Here is a 21,606-nt window from a genome sequence, read left to right on the forward strand (position 1 = left end):
CTCATAATTTTTCATTTACGTTGAGTTAATAACCTCAGTAACTCACATATATTTCACAATATGGTATGACATTAAATAATATATACTGCACAATAATATATACTGCATGATACTGCACAATACTGAGCCCCAGTCTATGCCACTTTAGGAGTAGATCTTGCCTAAGTTGCAGCTCTTACCAGAATCCATGGATATTTAGGGTAAGTTCTTATTATATATTTTTGTATGTCATAACTCTTATATTCATGTCAGTGAAAGTTTGAAAGCATATTCTTCGAATCTGATATAGTATTTAATGAACGATTATTACTTTTAATTAATTAAACTGCATAATATATCTTGTCATTCATCTTTCAGTACATGTTTCTAAATTTAGAAGGTAATTTTCAAAGAGAAAGCTGCCTTCCAAATTCAGAAAGAAAAAATACAACATATGCGCTTAAAAGCAAAAGTTGAAAATAAATACTGGAAGTATAACCCGTGATTTAAAGAATATCAAATTGCAATTCTTTAAAACCCACTTCAAACGCCTCATATCTTAAGTAAAAAAAAGAACTTGCAGTGGAAATAAAATAAAACTAAGTAAGTTTAAAGTAAACAAAAGTGATACCAAAATTCTTATTAATTTAATTGCTGATAAACCTTAGTGTTTTATCGAATTTTTCATCCCTATTATCGGTTACTAAAAATATCTGATTGGCCAAATATTTAAGAAACGGTGGCCTTTTATTTAAATTAAGCAAGAATTCTTTCCTTTATGTCAAAAAAATTGCACTCATTATCATTTTAAAATTTCAAAAATTAGTGAATTAAAAGGCTAATAGCAACGATTGGAGAAAAATGACATCATCAGGACTTGAAACTTGATTAAAAATTTTAACTTTCGTCTTAAAATGAAAATTTTTTTAAAATACCTTCCCAAACTAAATTAGTACTTAAAGAAGCACTTAAATAGTACCAAGAAAAAGAGGACATGGTGTTGTTTTATAAATCTTAATTGGCTTTTGTGTTAATGCATAATTGTATTATATTGATGGATAAACCAACGAAAGGCTTGCTATATCTATAAGAAATATTCTTAGTAAATACAAAAAAATTGATGAAAATTATCACCTTTAAATACGTTTATTAAAATAGGGGTAGCGCGGCGTCCCCGTGATCTGAGCGTCATGGGTTCCAGCCCCGGTTCGATCATGATTGTTCTTCATCTGTTCTATCTGTGAGATGCATGAATGTGTCCCCTTGTGTAAAGTGGTTGTGCAAGCGAATGTGATGCGTGAGTAGTTAAAACGTACTCTTGGCCCTAGTTGGCGCTACTAAAAACAAGAGACATTCGCTCAACTTAAAATCGTTGACTTTGTCAGCGAGCTTGTCCACGGCAAGCGCCATTAGAAACAACAACAACAAAATAATACATATCATGATAAAACATATTCCAATGGTAAGGTAGGGATAATTTAAATTTTAATAAAATATTTATACGCTTTTATCCCATTTGGAATTTTATATATTCATTCTTTGCTATTGAAATATCAACATAACTTCATAACTTGACTTTGAGCTTACCAAAATTTCGAGCATATTGCAGTTCCACGGAAAATATTTTTTAGTTATTTATGTAATGATGACGTCGTGTCGGAGTTACCACGGAAAGGGGGTGCAGTAGCTTCTGAGGGTAAAGTCCCCTGAGCACCCGAGGGCAGAAGTCTGACTTCTAGCTCATATGAAGATGAAACTCCCACATTCGCTTGCACAAGCCCTTTTTACAGGGGGGCACATTCACACACCTCACAGATAGAACACAGATGAAGAACAACTAAGCCCGAACAGGGATGCCCAGATCACGGGGAAGATACGCTACCCCTATGCAAGGACGCCGACGTAAGCTATGTATCAAAGATTTTATAATTTTTTTTTTCTTGTAGTTTACGAATCATGACTGATTTTCTTTCTTATATTTTGTGAATGCAAAATTTTGTATTTTTCCATTGTAAATTGTTTTTTTATTTCAATGTACAATACTTTATTGCCTCTAAAGAAAAACAATTATTTTCTTTGATTGTGCATAAATATTACTATCATTCCTTTACGAAAAAAGGAAATATTTTCATTAACATTTTTATGAAGCATAAAATTTCTTATGTTTACATTCAACTTTTATCTGCACGTAAGTATATCTAAGACATGGAATTGAATTAAGCATATTCTCTGCCTATTCCGTTTCCGGAATATGACACTGCAATAAAAAAAAATCAAAGTTGTCAACTGTAAAACAAATGATTGGTATTCATTTAAATGCTTAATTTTTTAGACTTTGATTAGAAATTTGGCATTGTTTTATTCAATGGTTAATAATGATAATAACATAGTTTTTTATTCATCTTCCTTCAAGAAATTTTGGTCACTTATTCCCTTCCTATTTCATAACTGAAATCGAAATATGTTACAATTACTCAATTTGCATATAGTAAAATTCAAAATACAATTAAATAACGGTCCAAAATATAAATATTTTCTGATGAAAAATGTTTTGAAACTTGAAATTAAATATTGAAAGCAATTTTCATCTTTATATGAATCTTATAGAATTTATTAATTGTAAATTAACGTACAATTGTATTTCTATATGAATCTGAATTTTCCGCTAGCTTTCTTCTGAAATCGTAAAAAAATGAGGTAGTAATTTCTTAATTAGAAAACAAAACTATTATATAGGTTTATTAAATATGAAAAGAAATCACAAAACTGAGTGAAACTTTAAAATGTTTTAAAATCTTAAAATAAAATTATTAATTGATTCTTTAATATAAAACGCATGTATATATATCAACAATTTTATATTCTCAAAAACTGTATCATAGGAAACAATTTCATATTTTTTCATATTTGTAATTCATAGTTTTATATGGCAGCTATAAAGGGAAATTGTACCACAGCAAATCTTTTTGCCTTATGTGTGTACATGTTTCTTTTAGTTAGTATACATTCAATAACTTTCTCTAACAGTTCAAGAGATTTCCTTTTTTAATATCAGACTTTTTTTTTTGGTATAACAAAATGTTTTACTTATTTTTGTGTTTTACTTATTTTTCATATTACAAAAATACAGCTAAAGGTCGGTAAATTTTTCTGACAATTTTTTCATATGAAATTTTGTTCATATACAATAATATCTCATAATTATCCTGAAAAACGAAATGACGGAGTAAAATTTAATTTCTAATGAAATATTTAAATTTTATTATTTTAAAGAAAATGATATATTAATACATTTCCAAATAACATCAAAAGAAATTTCATAAACTTATTATATATAATATGCAAGTAATAATATATTCAAAAAATTGAAAATATAATTCTGCCAAAGTGGGCTACCGAAAAAAAAGAATGATTATTTTAAGAAAATTAATAACATATCTGTAAATTTCAAATGTAAATAACAAATTATAGAAGGACAAAAAATTTCAGTAGCAGTTTTGAAGCAATAAGATCACTAAATGTATCAATATTATCACAGTCGATTGTTCAAACCAGTCCTGATGCAAACGGAAAAATCAAAATGACTAGAACGCCACTAGAACATTGACGGGAACTATATTTGAACTATAAGACACAGGACAGCCACAGCACAATCCCTCAAGTTGGAGACACATTCCGTCATTAGTAAGGGGTAGCTAAATCCATGCCATTTCTGTATCCACTAAGGCGGAGAGAACCAACTGCCATGTTAGAAGCTTGCCATCCTCGTTTTCCAGGTGCCCACAGAGGGAAGGATCAATTTTATAGACGTCTATCATTATAATCTTGCTATCATTGTTTAGGTTGAACATATATAATCTTAGAACCAAAACTGGAAGGTGATTATTGAAATTAGGCTGCCAGTATATCAAGAAATTCTAGAGAAAAATTTAGGAAGAAAAAAATTGGTGGTACCCCTTTTACTCTATTAGGAATGTAGACGAGCACAATTGCATGCTGTTGAATTTTATATCAAGAATTCGCATATATTTCAGATAAGGTCCTACTTCCTGCATTTGGTGAAGATCAGGCTTCCCGCATCACATAATCACAAAAAAATTATGTCTCAAACTGGACTTAGAACCAAAACTGGAAGGTGATTATTGAAATTAGGCTGCCAGCAGATGTAGAATTGGTTCGTTCTCTCTTACAAGCTTCTTTAGCACTTCTAATTTAATATTCCTTATAATATAGATATTATTAGTATTCATTTATTAATAAGAAGATTGTGTTCATTGTTGTATCGCATTGCCCTAGCACTTTTTTTCTGAACATTTTTATATAATTAAGTGGTCTTTAGTGATTTGCTATTTCTCACTCTTTATGTCACTATTCCTCCAATCCCAGTAAAGATGTGAAAATATTGCATTTTCTTCATCATTAACACTAAGTACCTTTTTTAGTGATATATTTGGTAAATTCGACTTTTAAGAAATTTAATTAAAACTCTAAAGAACGGAATTTTCTAACTTTTGTGAATGGAAAGAGCCTTTTGCTGTTCAATACTTATTTTATTCAAAACTCGCCCATTTTGAACTGTCTCCGAAAATAAAATTATTTTATTATCTTAAACTGACGAATGATGCATCAAGTCTCCGATCGCCCTAGATGCTTTTCATTAAAAAAACAGGCACAAATTAATTCTTAAAAATAGAATCCTATAGTTACATGCTTAATTAAGTAACAAGAAAACCGCATCCAAGCAGAATTTTTTAATTGAATCTTTTTTCTCTCAAAATATGATTTTTTTGATAATTTTTGTTAGCTGAAAAGAATATGAAAGTGTGGATCCAATAAAATTTTTAATTGGAGTTCAGATTTTTTTTTCTCCATTTTTTAACACTGAGATCTTTTTTTTACTAATAATCTTTGATTGGGAAATAAATTGTTAAATCATTTCTTTTGTTGGTTTGGATCATTTCTTTACCAACGAATAACATTAAAAAATATTAAAAAGAAACACGTTTATCTTTTTATTGCTTTCTAATTTATTCATTTAGATTTTTCTGAAAAGTTTTGCATACTTTTTATTTCAATTTATAGCAATTAAGTCATTAACTTTATAGAATTTGACATTAAAATTATCTTCCAGTTTTCAATCAGTTGTAAAACGTTATATATATGTACGTGCGTGCGTGCGTTTGTGTGTGTGGTGCGTGTGTGTGTGTGTATGTATGTATAATTTTTGAAGCAGAAGGCACTTTCGAAGACAGTGAAGAGACTTTCGAGTTCGCTTTATTGCATCTAGAGAGGCACGAATTATGAACAACACAAAAAGAAATGAGGAAAAGCTAATGAAAATTTTATCCCTGTGAGTATATACTATGAGATTTTAATAGTGATTTCTAACACGCGTCAATCACAAACAAGTAAAAAACAGGGATGTTTTAGTGGAATTTTTTTATATCAGCAATATTTTATCCCTTCACTCGGAGTGTGAGAACGTGTCGGCTTTTAGCCGATTCAGCAATTTTAAAACTCATGTTGAATTAATTAAATAGAAAAAGAGGAATGGGATCAGGAAATAAGAGATTATTTTAGAAGGAAGTTAATATGGGCTAAATTAAGCTAAAAATTAGAAAATTGATTACGTTTAAATTAAATTTTAAAATATCACTACATATGTATATATATATATATATATATATATATATATATATATATATATATATATATATATATATATATATATATATATATATATATATATATATATATATATATATATATATATATATATATATATATATATATATATATATATATATATATATATATATAACGAGTTGATGTAGTTGAGAAAAGGATGCTTGTTTGAAATTTTGTATGGAGAATGGTTTGATTGCTTCTTTCTTTTCTTTTGATTATATGCTGTCCCGTTTATCCACATAGTCCTTATATTCAGTCAGCTAGCGAGGCTAATAGGATTCCGCTCCCGCTGCTAGCGAAGCCATATGATGTTTTTTTGCCCGGAGTCTTCTTCAGATGCCGAAGGCATCGCACGCTCTGAATTTTACTCTCTACTTTACAGACTGGCACAGCCGGTTTAAAAAAACTTCCTTATTTCAAAATTTTTAATATAAGCAGCGACTGTGTAAGTATAATAGGTACGTATAATAATAATAGTTAATAGTAAGTATAATAGTTAATATAAACATCGTAACTGCTTTGCAGAAGTGTTTATTTGTTAGTCATTTTTATTTGTTACTTGGCATCCTGGGCGCAGCAAGGGGCACACTAAACTACACTTTTACTAACAACATAATAATATTATTATTTATTTCCTTTATAATCTTGCATATTAATAGTATTAATCTCCATTTTCGCTTGAACGAAAACTTTAATTCAAGAAGACCAATTTTTTGTCTTTAGTTCTAAATTAAAATTAATAAACATTTAATTCAATTCATTCGTCAAAGATACACTTTAAGCAGAATATTAAATAGCTTTCGCAGAATTTAATATTTTATCCAGCCTTTTATCTAGCTTTATTCTTTCTTTCTTTCTTTATTTATTTTTATTCCAAGCCTGTGTTAGATTTGTTTCATTTTTCTTGTTTGTTTCAAATTGAATTTAGTAATAAATTTTCATTTGAGTGAAATATGAATTCATTTAATTCATTTGAGTGAAATATTGAATAATATGAAAAGAAAAGACCCTATCGTAAGGAAAGAAAGCATATAATATTACTTTATATTTACATTCTAAAATGTACTATAAATACTATTATTTTAAAATATCTTAAGCACTCTGCCAAGGTGCATAAGAATTTCTATTACAAATTTAGGTAGTTAATATGAGGCCTTGTTAAATTAGGGAATAATAGTCTATGTCCACAAGAAATTTCGTTTTCTTCAGTCCAAAGATGTTTATATTTGCAATAAGGTACTCATGTTACCTTGATTTATAACATTATATTATATTTAACAGATATTTGGTAGTAATAATTTTAATAAAATAATTTTGCTTTATTTGAAAAAATTAATTAAATGTTTTCGTTATAAAATTTAATTATAAATTATTATAACATTAGAAACATCAATAAAATTAAATCGTTTTGTACTTATAATAAATTAAATTTCAGTAAATATAAAAATATCAAATTTTTAACATAGATAATTCTTTGTAATCTGTAAATAGATTAAAAATTCTCATCAAAGTATTGGTGCTCACAATTAGAATATTACACATCTTAATTATGGATATACTAATATATTCATGACAGCAGTTTAAATATGAATCATAATTTATATGTCCACAAGATATGACTCGTAATTTGTGTCACACCCCTTTTGCTAGGGAGAGACAAGCCCAATTATTGTAATGAATTGAGTTTCAGGCATTTACCTAGATTTTAGGCAAAGACCAATTTTACTCCTCTGGTGAGTTAGCCGGCTCTAACTAATGGACGTGCAAATTAACAAGATCCCCCAGCAACTTTTACCAAGTCTGAAACCAATTTTGGAATAAGGCTCCCTGAATTAAGCCCCTGTTAGAAATAAAGTTTTTTCATACCATCAACTAGACATCTTAAATCCAAGTGTTTAAATATTCTTTGTCATAGGGAGATTGTTGGTATCTCTTCATTAAACTTATGGTGGAAAATGTGGTTCATTTTGACGAGGAAAAATATACTGAGGTTTTATTATTTGAGCTCCTTCAAGAATATGGAAAGGATTTTGATTTTTTCCTTTTTTTTCCCTTAAAGAGTAAAAATTGATGTATTGCTTGTCATTTTAAGGCTTTATGAGATGTATTTTCGTTATTTATTTTTTTGCCATGAAAAGGATATCGCCTGCGTTTTTTATGTGTTAATGATACTTTATACTTTTTATTGAAAGATAACATCTAAAATATTTATTCATTTAGTACTTTTTTTACCATTTTCGAATAAAATATTTCTTATAAGTTTTCTTTCTTTAATGAGTATAATTGTTCAAGCACCGTATTTTAATTTTATAAATGTTTCAATTGAAATTTGTGAGTGTTTTCAAAATAAAATATTATTTGTAAGCATATCAGTTAGTTTAATACTATAAATGCTTATAAATAAATATTTTTTTATTAAATTGCTTTTTTTATTCTATAGAAAAAAAATTATTTAATTTTCTCTTTATAAATACCAGATAAAAAATTTGTGAGAAAATATAAATAAAACATTATTTAATTCATTAATTTTATTATACTGTATAGAATTATCATGGAATTTAATATAGTTTTCCAACAAATATTACAGTACTTCAGTGAACAATTTTTGATTAAGGAATTTCAGATAAGTGACAAGTAATTTTTTTAAAACCTAACCCTGTTGCTAATTTAGTTCAAATTCGTTTATTTATTTTCAAAATTGATGAAGAAATATAGTATCAAATTAGGCAATGTATAATAATTCTGTAGTTGCTTGTTTGAATTATGTGGATTTAAATAAAACAGCCATTTTTGTTATTATCTAAAAAAGGATTCTTTCAATTTTTGATTTTACAATATTGCGAAATGACCTATCTTGATTCTTCTACTATTTCTAGACAAATTTTTCTTGACCATCAGCTCTAAATATGATATTAATATGCACATTGTAAAAAAATAGCAATTTGTTCTTTATTTCATATTTAAACTAACAAAATATTTAAAAATAATATTAACAACTTATATATCGGACATTCATACTTCTGTGTGTTTATGAACAAAAAATATAATGAATGAAAAAAAAATATTAGAACTTTATTCTGAAAGAATCAATAATATTTTTATAAAAACTTTCCTTTATATTTGAGAAACATTATTTTCCTGAAATTATATATTAAATAGTGATTAAACTGGATTAAATTTTATGAAAAAATTAATGAAATTTTAATAGAAAGCAGTAATTTATAAAATTTTATCTAATCATATATTTATTTATTTATTTTTTTCAAATTTTAGATAAATTGCTTCATCAAATCAAAAATATTAGAGCATTTTATTAATTAAAAATTTCATGTTCATTCATTTCAAATTGTCAATTGCCGAAAATGCGCTTTATTTTTCAGGAAATGTATTTTTATGATTTGTTACCTAATGCTTAAGTGGTATAAGTTGTATTCATCAGATATTTAAATGTCCGTTTTTGAAGAAGGAAGATGAGAAAAATTAGATAAATTAAACTCACTATCCTTATACTAAAATTTTAAAACGATTTAACTCTACGAAGGGATGATATGCAGTAAGTGCAGTAAGATGAGAGCATTTTGCATTTCTGCTACCTTAGACGTATTTTCTTTCATCTCGAATCCTTTTTTGATGAAATTAATGTCTTCTACCAAGAGGTATTCAGCGCTCCCATGTAAGATAACCGCCACTAGTTAATTTTTCAATTAATGATTTTTTTCTTTACATTTTTATTTCTAATAAAATATGCTAAAAATGAATAATTACGGAGATATTATTAGAAATAAATTTCGGACACTTATCTTCACTGAAATTACGCTAAACTTTAATCTTCCTCTTTTTCAAAATTTTGACATGAAGAAAGCTTTTTAATGTTCAATACCATCTAAAAACCTTATCTTAAAAAACCGCATATTTTTAATGCTCTCAAAAAATTATTCACTTAAGGGAAGGAAATGATTAACGAAGTCATCATGGAACTGAAGGTATTTTGGTAATAAAACGCAAGAGTTGGTATTTATCATTAAAGAAATCTTTCGCATGCATGCTCAATTAAGTAACAAAAAATTCACATCACAGGAAAAATCCTTTAATTGAATTTCTTTTTTCAATATTTATGAATCTTTTCGGTAATTTTTTGGTTGTTGGATAAAATTTGTTAGAAATAGCGTGGATCCAATCAAACATTTAATTAGTAATCGCATTTTGTTCCAACTTTCTGCGCCAAAATAACTTTTTTCGTAAAAAATAATTGCGGGTTGAATTTTTCAATCACAATTTTTTTTAAAAAAACATAATGCATATCGTTTCTAGCTTTATTTAGACAATCCTTATATTTTTTTTTACTTCAGAAAATCTTAGAAAAGACATGCATTTACATACATACATACTTAGAAAGGACATGCATACATGCTAAGAAAGGACACGCATTTACATACATACATATTTAGAAAGGACATTTAGAACGATTAAAATCATTGTTCTACAGGAATATTTTTGAAAATTATGATGGAATAATATCAATTTTTTTTATTTTTTAATTGATTAGAATTTTAATCAAAATTTCTTAAAAAGCAATTCGGAGTGCAAGCATATTCCCATCCATCAAAATATATATAAGCCAAATTTGGAACTCTAAGTCATAGAGTTAGACCTGTAGAGTTATAAAACACATATTCCTCTTTACTACAAAGGGTATTCAAATGAAAAGGTCCGAAACTTTATTGTATATATGAATTGTATGTTGTATATATAAATGAAGACTTTATTCAAAGCATACACCATAGGCCTGAGCATATCGATCCCATTGATTAACGAGTCGACGGATTCTTTGTTCCCAGAATTCCTGTGACCGTGACGAGATCCAGTCCTTCACAGCGTCCTTGAGTTCGCCGTGCGAGTTGAAGCGATTTCCTTTCAGATGTTTTTCTGGGAACCAAGCACATGAAAATTGCAGGGTGACATGTCCAGGCTGTCGGGTGGATGGTCGAGCGGTTACCACTTGAAACTTGGCTAGTTCCGCGTGTGTCACTCTGGAGACGTGTGGACTCTTGTTGTCATGGAGCAGAACCATACCTTGCATGAGTAACCCCGGTCTTTTGTTCTTGATGCACCTGCATAGTCTTCGGAGTGAGTGTCTCATAGTACACATCGAAGTAAATGGTTCTTCTGCGCTCGAGGAATTCAACAAGTTGTGGACACTGGATGTCGAAAAACACAGTGAGCAACACCTTGCCTGCTGACACCACGGCTTTGAACATTTTAGGGGGAGGTGACAACGTATGCAGCCACTGCATTCTGTTCTGCTTTGTCTCCGGCTCGTAGTGATGGCACCAGCTCTCATCACCTGTGACGATCCGCTCCAGGAAAGCGGGGTCTTCATGATACCGAAACAGGTGTTGAAGTGCTAGCTCCATACACAGTTCCTTATTCTGGTCGGTCAGCTGCTTCGGAACTGAAAACGGGCACACCTTCCGATAACGCAACCTGTCGTGAACAATTTTCCACACTGTTTCAATGCTGACATCCCCCTTCACCGCCAACATTCGTAATGTAACACGCCGATCACCTGGCCTGGTCTCGGATCATCAACCAAATTCTCACGGCCTGCACAAAATCGGGCACTAAATTTTCTAACTGAATTGTCGGCCACACCGTCTTCTCCGTATATGGTGACCATCCGGCGATGAATAGCGACTGATGTAACACCTTCCGCTATCAGAAATCGGATAGCGCCGCGCTGCTCCTCAATCGTCGAATTTTGCAATGTGAACGTCATCCTGTCTTCACATGCATTATCATATCAATTGGACGGCGCTTTTCATAACAGCCATTGCTATCTCCTGAGCATGCTCCGATTTACGCCGCAGACTCCAAGCGCCTCCCTAGATGTCTTGTTACATTCTCTCATAGCGGCATAGGCAAATATGTTAACGGTTACGTTGTTATGACGCTTTGTACCTTTTCATTTGAACATCCCTTGTATGTAAAAATTTACATGGACTGCTTGAACCATCGTTGAACAATGAATAAAAACACATATCATGAGTGTGACGTATATAATATATACGAGCAATGGGAATACATTATTTATTAAACATGTTTCATGTTGTAATTATGTTAAAGAAAAATTAGAATAGAAATAGACTTAATATTTCAGTTTATATTTCTAGAAACATCGTTTGAAAACATTTTTCCAGAAACAATTCATTATATTTATATTAACATTACAATTAATTGTATAATCATGTATGTAATGTCCATAATCTAACATTTTGTCTGTGATAATAATATGAATAATAATTATTACATGTTTAATAATAAATAATATTTATAAGTTTAAAATATAATTTATAGCATACACACAAGTTATAATGGAATAAAACTTTATAAATATTTAAGAAAACTACTACATTTCCGATTGTTAGCTTATCAGAATTAAATTTCCTCTTGAATGCAGCAATGGATGATATGATTATTCATGCAGAAATTATTATTTTCTAGTGAAGTACAAAGTAATAAAACAGTGCTTTTCTTATGATCAAGCTCAAATATGCAATAGCAACATTAAGGCAATGTTTTCATTCAATAATAGAAATAAATAAATAACATTTGAAGTTAATCAGCAGGAAATCCCAGCAAAATAACTTGTATGGAAATTTAAATATAAATCGTGATTTGATATTTTATATTTTATTTATAAGTAAAAAGCATAAAATTTAAATATTATTTATAAGCGACATATCTTTAACCTCATCCTTTAACTGCCACATAAATTAACAGTTTCACATGAAAAATAACCATAAATAAAGAATAATTTATAATATGCACTTTTACTAGTAAATACATTATTTTTCAGAATGCAGAAAAATAAAGCCATGTATTTTCATTTATTACGAGAATATTTTAGTTTTTATATAGTCTTTTTTTTTTTTAAATTTACATCCATGTTAAAAATGGTATCATTATATCTTTTTCTCCCTGAAAGAAAAGTTTTGGTTTTATTTCCATTTCCTTTAGATGCACTTCAGCCATTTTATTCTGTCTTATTGATCACTGAGATTTATAAACTATTACTTTTTTTAAAAAAATCGTTTACTATATATGCCTTTTCTAAGCGATTAGTTTTAAATCCTAATAAAAAAAATCACAATAAGATTTATGGTTTTATTAATACTTTCACTAAAAATACATTTCGGAGAAGCTTGATTAATTATTCGTGATTAATTTTAATTTAAAGTTTTGAATAATTTTTTTTTGGTTCTACAGCTTTCAATTTATTTCTAAAGCACTGTTCAAGGAATTCTTTCTTTTCTTGCTTTTTATATACGTTTTAATAACCCCTGTCAATGTGTTTATAAATGAAATCTTCACTGCATCGATTTTTGCAAATAATTCACCAAATAAAGATTTTAATGTTATTTATGAAGATATAGATACATTTTGAGTGAGTCAATGATTTGCATTACTCGAGAAATTTTATTTAGTTTTCACAACTTCAAAATTAGAAAAATATATAAATTCGTTACTTTGACAACATTGAAAAGAATTTCGACAATTACATGGAAATTTAATGAAAGTAAAAACATAAATTCAAAAACGAAAACAAATCTAAAATCTAAACAAATAAAAAAAAATCAATTTATCATTTACTTAAATTTATCATTTAAAAGAATATATATGATTACAAAATATTATACGATTATTATTTTTGGAATATGTATTATAATAAATTTCAACAATAAAATATTCATTATTTGATAACAATGTAATTTGTTACTATCAAACAATCGTCGAAAAAATAAACATTATTATTTTAAGATATAAAATTGAAAACAATACGTTTCTAGATTTTCTTTGTTAAGAAAAAATAAAAAATAACAAAGAATTATGGAAGTTTAGTTGATTTCAGTTTATCTATATTTATTGTAAAAATTTTAGTAATATGAATTTTTACTTGCAAGAGAATCAAATATTCCTTGAATTTTGACAAATATATAATACGAAATTCTTCGAACTAGCAATATCAAAGTCAAACAGAAATTTTAAACAGCTTCATATGCAATAGTTTTTACAAATTACAGACTTATACTTTCGAAAACATATTGTGGTATTTTGTAATTTTTCTATTTGAGATATTTTCAATATTTATATTCTCCCAAAATAATCGGAAGAATAAATAATTAGTAGTTTAGCAGTCAAAATATTTTGATTTATTCATTTTGTTTTGGAATTATATTAGTTCACTAGCTAAAATTAATTTTCTCACATCCAAAGGAAAATTTATGAAAAAGCAAAATAATGAAGCTTCGTGATCAATAAATTTAAAAAATCTCATACTCTATATGTGAAATGATGTTGATCATAAATGATAATGAATAAACTTCGCATGGGTATTTAGTACTCATCAATCTAGTTTCTTAATTATCACTCTAATGAAATCTATCGGCTGCCAAGAACTTTGATATGGCTTTGTTTTCACGTATTAATATTTTTTTTTTCAAAATTACTGTTTGTGTATTTAAATCTTAGATCGTTAAGAGCAATATAAAAAATACTAATTGACTGAATTTTTTAAATTAGATTAACGGATTTTTTTTTAAATTGATTGTTTTTTTTAAAATTTCCATCAATCATTTACAACCATTTCAAATTGGTTTCACATTTCAAAAGTTAAAACTAAGACCCATTAAAATGAAGGCAGTGATGAAATAAAGAGAAAAGAAAAAAAAAATCAACTTTACTCTTTTTTTAGAATACTTAATTTTATTTAAATGTATATATTTAATTCAAAATGTCAGGTTAATTTACTTTTATTTGTAAAATGGAGCAATATTTAACTGAAAAGGAATATTAGTTATTATAGAATAAGAATCAAAATATCAATCTGATTTATTAAACACTTATAAATATTAAAATATAGGGTATTTGTCATGCTTTCTATCTCCAGTATATCAAACACATCATCAAAATTATTCCATGCAAGCATGGGAATCTTCTAAAAAAATATATACGATGCAAAAGTAATTCCAGTTTCGAATTATCATAAAATATTCTTAAAGTCAACGTTCTGATAAGATATATTAATTATTATTGTTAAAATAATTGTATTAAAATCAAAATCTTTTAATTCTTTTTGCTTTCGCTTTAGTGATGCATTACTTTTATTACATGAGTTATGAGAAAAATGTATGAAGGAAATCGACATAAAAATCCAAACTGGATATGAAAATACAAACTATCCAAGTAACACTAAAAGCAAACTAATCAAGGGACAATAAACTAGCCAAATCAGAAATTTTTTGTTAATAATTCTTTCTTTGAGTGAATGTAATTTTTCCGAAGCTCCGTATAAGTGAGTGTCTAACATTCGATATTCTGGTTCATGCATTCGCCTTTCGTTTAAGTGATGTATGTATTCATTTTTCGATAGAATCAACAATATGTATTTACCTTCAATTATGAATACCATGCCTTACAATATACAATAATTTAAGAAACATGATGTCCACATGATTTACTTGAAAATGTGTCGTCTGTTCCTTTTGTCTTAAAAACACACAAAAATTTATGAAATCATGATGATGATTCAATTTCATTAATAACATATTACTTTGCTTAGATTTTAATAAACATTTACTTTCCTTTTTTTTTATTGAAATTACTTAAATTTTGAGAAGTTGAACCAACAAGCACATTTGAGAGTAAAAATTTAAATAAATATTGAAAAAATAAACTATGGATTATTTATATAATAGTTTGCAAGAAATTGTAGTCTTTTTATGGCGTCAAAATATTCATTATCTTTAAACACACATTTTAATAACTTCCATAATTACATGGAATTAATTAAAAACTTCCATAATTACTTTTAACCATTCCATAATTACTGGTCATGAACGTTTAATGTTAATGATTTCGTGAAATGATATCAGAAATTTCCTTTTAAGAATATCTTCTACCGTACCAAAAGTAATAAAGGAAAGTTTAATGCGAAATCTTTATATTATTCTTACTTTAACTACTGTGTTTAAGAGCATATATATTAATTATCTTATGGTTATATGATTCTACAACATAAATTTGAAAATATTATTTTTAATTGCGAGTGGAACTCAAATTTTAAAATAAGTATTTCAAGAATATTTATAACAAAAGCTAAAAAAAGGAATTCGTTTCTATAAGTATAGAGGAAAAAACCCAAATATTGAGCTATTGACAAAAAAATAAATTTTCTAGAAATCTTTATATAAAAACGTTTCATATTAAATATGAAATTTTTAATAATTATACATAATATATTTTCAAGGTTACTTGGGTAAAAAAATAACAATATTTAAAAATGCAGTTTCTTTTAAATACTTAAATTGATGACTGTGTAACATTCCCCGTTTCCCAGTACTGATAAAACATTGTGTTGTACTGATTCATTGTGTCGTCGTTGTTACTTACTAAACTCCTCGAGATAGCCAGATGGTGGATCTTTTCACCTGGGTGGTATCGTCTCTATTCATTAGCGACTACAATGAAAGACCACATATGGAATTCGTCGTCACAGAGGTATTGACAGTACCTTCAAAGAGAAAGGAGTATCCAAACATCTGAATGCTAGATGTTTCTCTTTGTGAAAGGACCTTCCCACGACCCACTGGCGCTGCTGAGAGAGCATATGGCTGAACCCCAATTGGCCAAAAGAGAGCTCAAATGACCAATGTAAATTAAGAGGCGGAGATTGTCACCGAAATAAAGTGCGGAGATTTTTTATTTTAGGAAGAGAGAAGAAACTTTTTTCAGAGGACGGTTGGACTACGCCCACGAGTTCGGAGTCTGAGAAACTACCCTTGGAGTCGTCGTGTTGACATGCTGGAGAACTGAGTTCCAAGAAAAACCTTCGAATTTGACTGTTGTAGCTCCTACTACAGGTGTAAATAACTATTTACTTAACCAAGATTAGAACAAGTTGTTCTTTGTATATATAGGGCCGTAAAACAAAGAATTGTCTGGAAATTTTGCTCGTTATTTGATCAGTCTAGATCAGAACATTACAACTGCTACGGAATATTCAAAAATTGTGAATAAAAATGCACAATAATTCTAAAAAATATAATGAAATGTTTTATTTATGGGAATATAATGTATTATAATATAATACGATTCCTTTAGGAAATTACTATGATGAAAGTAAGATTAGACCTAAATTGTAGTCTATGGATTATAAACAAATATAAAAGAATGTTGCCATTTCTAACAAAAATTGAACATTTGATTCAAATTCATATAATTAGCATATTTTGAGTTAACACATTTTTCATATAACAAATATCGACACAATTCTTCTCCTCCTGTGCCTTAGATAAAGTTTCCATTACAAAATATCTCAACGGTGCAAGAATCTTTATGTCAGACATTTTGAGTAATATTTATTTTTGAACACTATCTGAGCTTTGACCTGTCTGATTCTTCATGAAGTCGTTTAATTTTATGCCTTTTTTTCTCTTGAATTTCCTTCAAGATTCTAGAGATTGTTTCGCGGAGATGAATACGAAATACTAATAAGTATATATGAACGACTCTGCCCATCTTTACTAGATAATGTCAATTGTTCTACATGTCACAAATATATCGAGAAAGTTGCATTTGAAAAGTTTGACAACAATATTTATAAATTGTATGTGATCTCTAGTTAATATTTTTTTTTAAATTTAGCTGAGAATACATGTTGATATTTGTACCGAACACATAGTATTCGGGAGGAGGTATATTTTATTATTTCATTGCAAAGAAATATCCAACGACATCGGTTGATGTTGAATATTTACAATGAATATGCATACTCCTTTGAATGCAGCTTGCAAAGAGTCGTTCGGCGATTTAAAAATGGTGATTTCAATACACATAACAAAGAGCATGACAAACCATTGAAAAAAATTCCCAAATGGAAATTGGAAGCATTATTTGATGAAACCATCAATAGTGATATATTTGAGCGAAATATTGAAGGGGAATTCAAAATATGACAAAAGTCATAATGTGATTGTTTTGAAACACTAAAATGCTCACTCACATGAAATTAGCGAAAGGCTTCACTGGAATTTGTTATCCTTTCCGTCTGATAGTGCTCCTTCAGACTACTATTTATTTATTTCCAAGCAGAGGAAACAACATAATAATTTTTTCCATCATTTAAAGCATTCAGCTAAATTTATTTCCATCCTTTATTCCAACTAAAACCGTTTATCTATCTCTAGCAGATTTGAAATTTACTATTTGTTTATAATAAGAAGATGGACACTTTATATATTTGTGAATTCGTATTTTATAGAGTAACCGCAGAACATGTTTTACGATTTTTTTCATCTGGATTTAAGACATAATCTTTATCGCACTGCATTTCTTTGTGATTGATTCTTTTTTTTTAAACTTTGTGTTAAATGCATGAATGTGTGTTTCCTTATCTCGCCTACTTAATTGTTCAAGACTGAATAAAAGATTTGAAGTCATTTTTTACAGTGTAGACATGGTCTACTTCAAATCTGTCGTAGTTCAATTTCCAGCAGTAGATGTGGCGCGAAAATTCGGAAAGTGAGCATCGCTGTGGTGCAATTTTCGTTATCTGATTATAGTTTAAAATTTAGATACTTGTCTCGTACTAGTTATATGATAGCATCAAAAGCAGGCATTAAATTAAATTACAATACTGTGTTACTAATTCCTGCATCATTCGATTCATGTGATTAGCATCATAAAATTCTTAAAGTTTTTGCCGTGGCTTAATTTTTAGTACTAGAATTTTAGTAGAATTTTTAATACTAGAATTTTAGTAGAATTTTTAGTACTAGAATTTTAGTAAATTTTTAGTATTAGAATTTTAGTAGAATTTTTAGTATTTTTAGTACTGAATTTTGATTATAACTCAAAATTCAGATAATCGTCTAAATCGTTCGTAATAATTGTCTAACGAGTATCAAACTAATTACTATATTGTGTTATAAATTTCTGCATCAATCAATTTATGCGATTATAATCATAAAATTAATGTAGTTTCAGTGAGATTTCCGGTAGTAGATGTGGTGTGAAAGTTTGGAAAGAGAGCATCACTAGTGGTGTCATTCTTATCAGATTATGGCTCAAAATTTAGATGTTCGTCCCGTATCAGTTACATGACATCAAAGCCAAATATTATTCTAAACTACGATATCTTGTTACTAATTCCTGTATCAATATATTCAGGCGATTAGCATCATAACATTCATGCAGTTTTGTTTACAATGTAAAAGAATACATTAAAATAAAATTTCCCAAATATATTTTTAGTAAAAATATAGTTAAATTTGTTGTATAAGTATTCCTATGTTTGTTTCTCTGAAATAAAGTAAGAACCACCAAAAGCAAAAATTGAGCTGAAATATTATTAAAGCTCTCTCACAACAACAACAACAACAACAAAATTCTTTATATTAACTCTCCTTTCAGAAAAATGAAAAATTCCCAATTCACGTTACATTTCATTTTATTCAAGCTTAAATGTACCTGGGACATAATATTGACTTCAGAAAATATTCCGCCAGTTCCACTTTCAGGATATGAAAAAATACAACGTTGCATAACACACGTCTCACTTCTTCCAGTCCCCTTGATCCCCATAAACTTTGGTAACCATAGCAACCTTGTGATGGATGACTAAGATCTAGGATGAGCAGTCAAAAAACGACAGTCGGATCATTAAAGCTTACTTGAAAAATATTTTTCGTTTAAAAATAAAATGATTTACACTGTTATTTTTATTTTCTTTTGTATGGCCGTTTGGAAGTTTACCAAAATCGTTTTCGCGTCGTCTAATTCTAAGATTCATCCATTTTTTTTCTATGTGCGGTTTACTTGTATCCATTTTTCACCAAATAATGCCAAGACGTAAATCGATTTTCGCTGTAAGAGCATAAAAACGTTGAAGTAAATAATCATAAATATCTTTTAATCTTTTTTAACAATGATGGTCGTCTGAACGTGTTGCAATTTCCTGATTTTTACATAAATCATGCTCTAAAAGTGTATTAAAGTTTCAAATAAATGAATGAAAATGAATTGCTTATTCGTTAAGAAATGCATTTGAAATCTTGATGTCTGTAAAGTAGATATGATGTCTGTAAGCAGAAAATCAATGTGAAAACATAATGAATTTTGGCAATTAAATTATGCTCGTTTGAAGTTTTTTTAATTATTATTTTTGTTTATTAAAAGTTTATTAATCCATTTTGGTTCATTTTAGTTAAGAACCATTGCATTCTGTATTTCATGAATTTTAAGGAACTGATATTTCGCAAATAAACTTTTTTTAATCCTTTAAAGGGCCATTTTTTCTAGTCATATTATGTTAAAATATTTTAGGCTTGAAATTAGAATAAGAAAAGGGATTCGTTTAGCTTATTAGATAAATTTAATTTGATTCATTAATTAATTTGGTTAATTAATAATTAAGTAACAAATCAAGACGCGTCATTTTGTCTGATATAAAGAACTGAAGCATCTAAGTTTCTGACTTACTAAAAAAATTGTTAGAACTTATGCCAACCTACATAATTTCATACAAAGATTGATAAATTTGGTGGGAAGCATACTTCCCAAGGCCCTGAAAGGGTTAAAAGGGATTCCATTTTGTTTCTTATAAATATTTTTTTTATATTTATAAGAAAAATATGTACGAATGAAAAAAGTATTCCTAGAACATTCCATTTATGTATTATACATTGAAATAGAAAAGCATATAAAAATATAAAGATGATTTATTTCATTTATCAATATTATTTCAATTTTGACTATAGTCGTCAAAAATTTTGAATTCAAGATTCTTATGAATTTCCATGTTTAAGATTTCTCAGAATTCGAAAAACGAATTTTTAAATATATATATGCCCATCTGTCTGAAATAATCAGCCAGATGAATAAAATTTTGTATATATAGTCATTAAATCAAATTTCCAGATATTTATCAATTTTGGACAACATCTTTTCAGAGGAGATTTGTCTCTCCAGTTGAGTACAAATGAATTCGATGTCTACAAATATGAAGAACTATATATAGAGAAAAGGGTGAAAATTCAGAATCTAAAATATAGATCGATATCAAATTTGAAACCAAAAAGGCTAAGCAGTTGACTGTCTGTGTTTGTACTTTTGCTTGCTCTGTACTCAAAAACGTAAATACTTAAATGCATGAAAATTTGCATGCGATCAATATAATTGCAATTTATATCAAATTATAGTTTCAATCAGTCGGAAAAAAATACATTTTCGATTTTTTTGGCACCCGTGTATAAATCACATTGCTACGAATAATTACACCCGCCTCTCCAAAAAAATTGGCGCTCGTTTCAGCAAAAATGCTAAAGTCACGCCAAATATCCACCTTTCGTAATTACTGCACGCCAATGTCATATATTACCACTAACCTTTTCTTTAAACTACATAGTATACAACTCTAATGTTTGTGACATTTGAAGTCTAATCAAGGATCCGCGGCTTTATATTGGGGAAGGAGAATAAAATCTTTATTACAGAGTGTACGAAAAGGGTTTAAGGAGCCATTCCGACTAGTTAATTTACTTCATAAATTGTATTAGATTTCCTGTTTCTAAATATTTAAGTAGATGATCGATTGCAATCGATCTCTGGGGATAAAGTCAGGATTTCTGAGTCTTCGGTTACATTATAGGTATTAAATGCTTCCTTTCAGATGAGGGTTATAAATGAATGCTTTGTCTTTGTAAAATATATAAGATGCTCCTAGATCTTCTGTAATTGGTAAAAATGAATACCGATGAGATCCTAGACAATTTTTAACTTTTTCTTTAGTCATGAATTTAACTCTAGGCTTAACACTAGAGTGGCCGTTGGTGTCGATTGGATATTGGAGCCTGTTTAGTTTGTTCTCCTTTCCGCAATTTA

The sequence above is a fragment of the Argiope bruennichi genome, chromosome 9, assembly GCF_947563725.1.
Source record: "Argiope bruennichi chromosome 9, qqArgBrue1.1, whole genome shotgun sequence".
In the NCBI taxonomy this organism is placed as follows: Eukaryota; Metazoa; Arthropoda; class Arachnida; order Araneae; family Araneidae; genus Argiope; species Argiope bruennichi.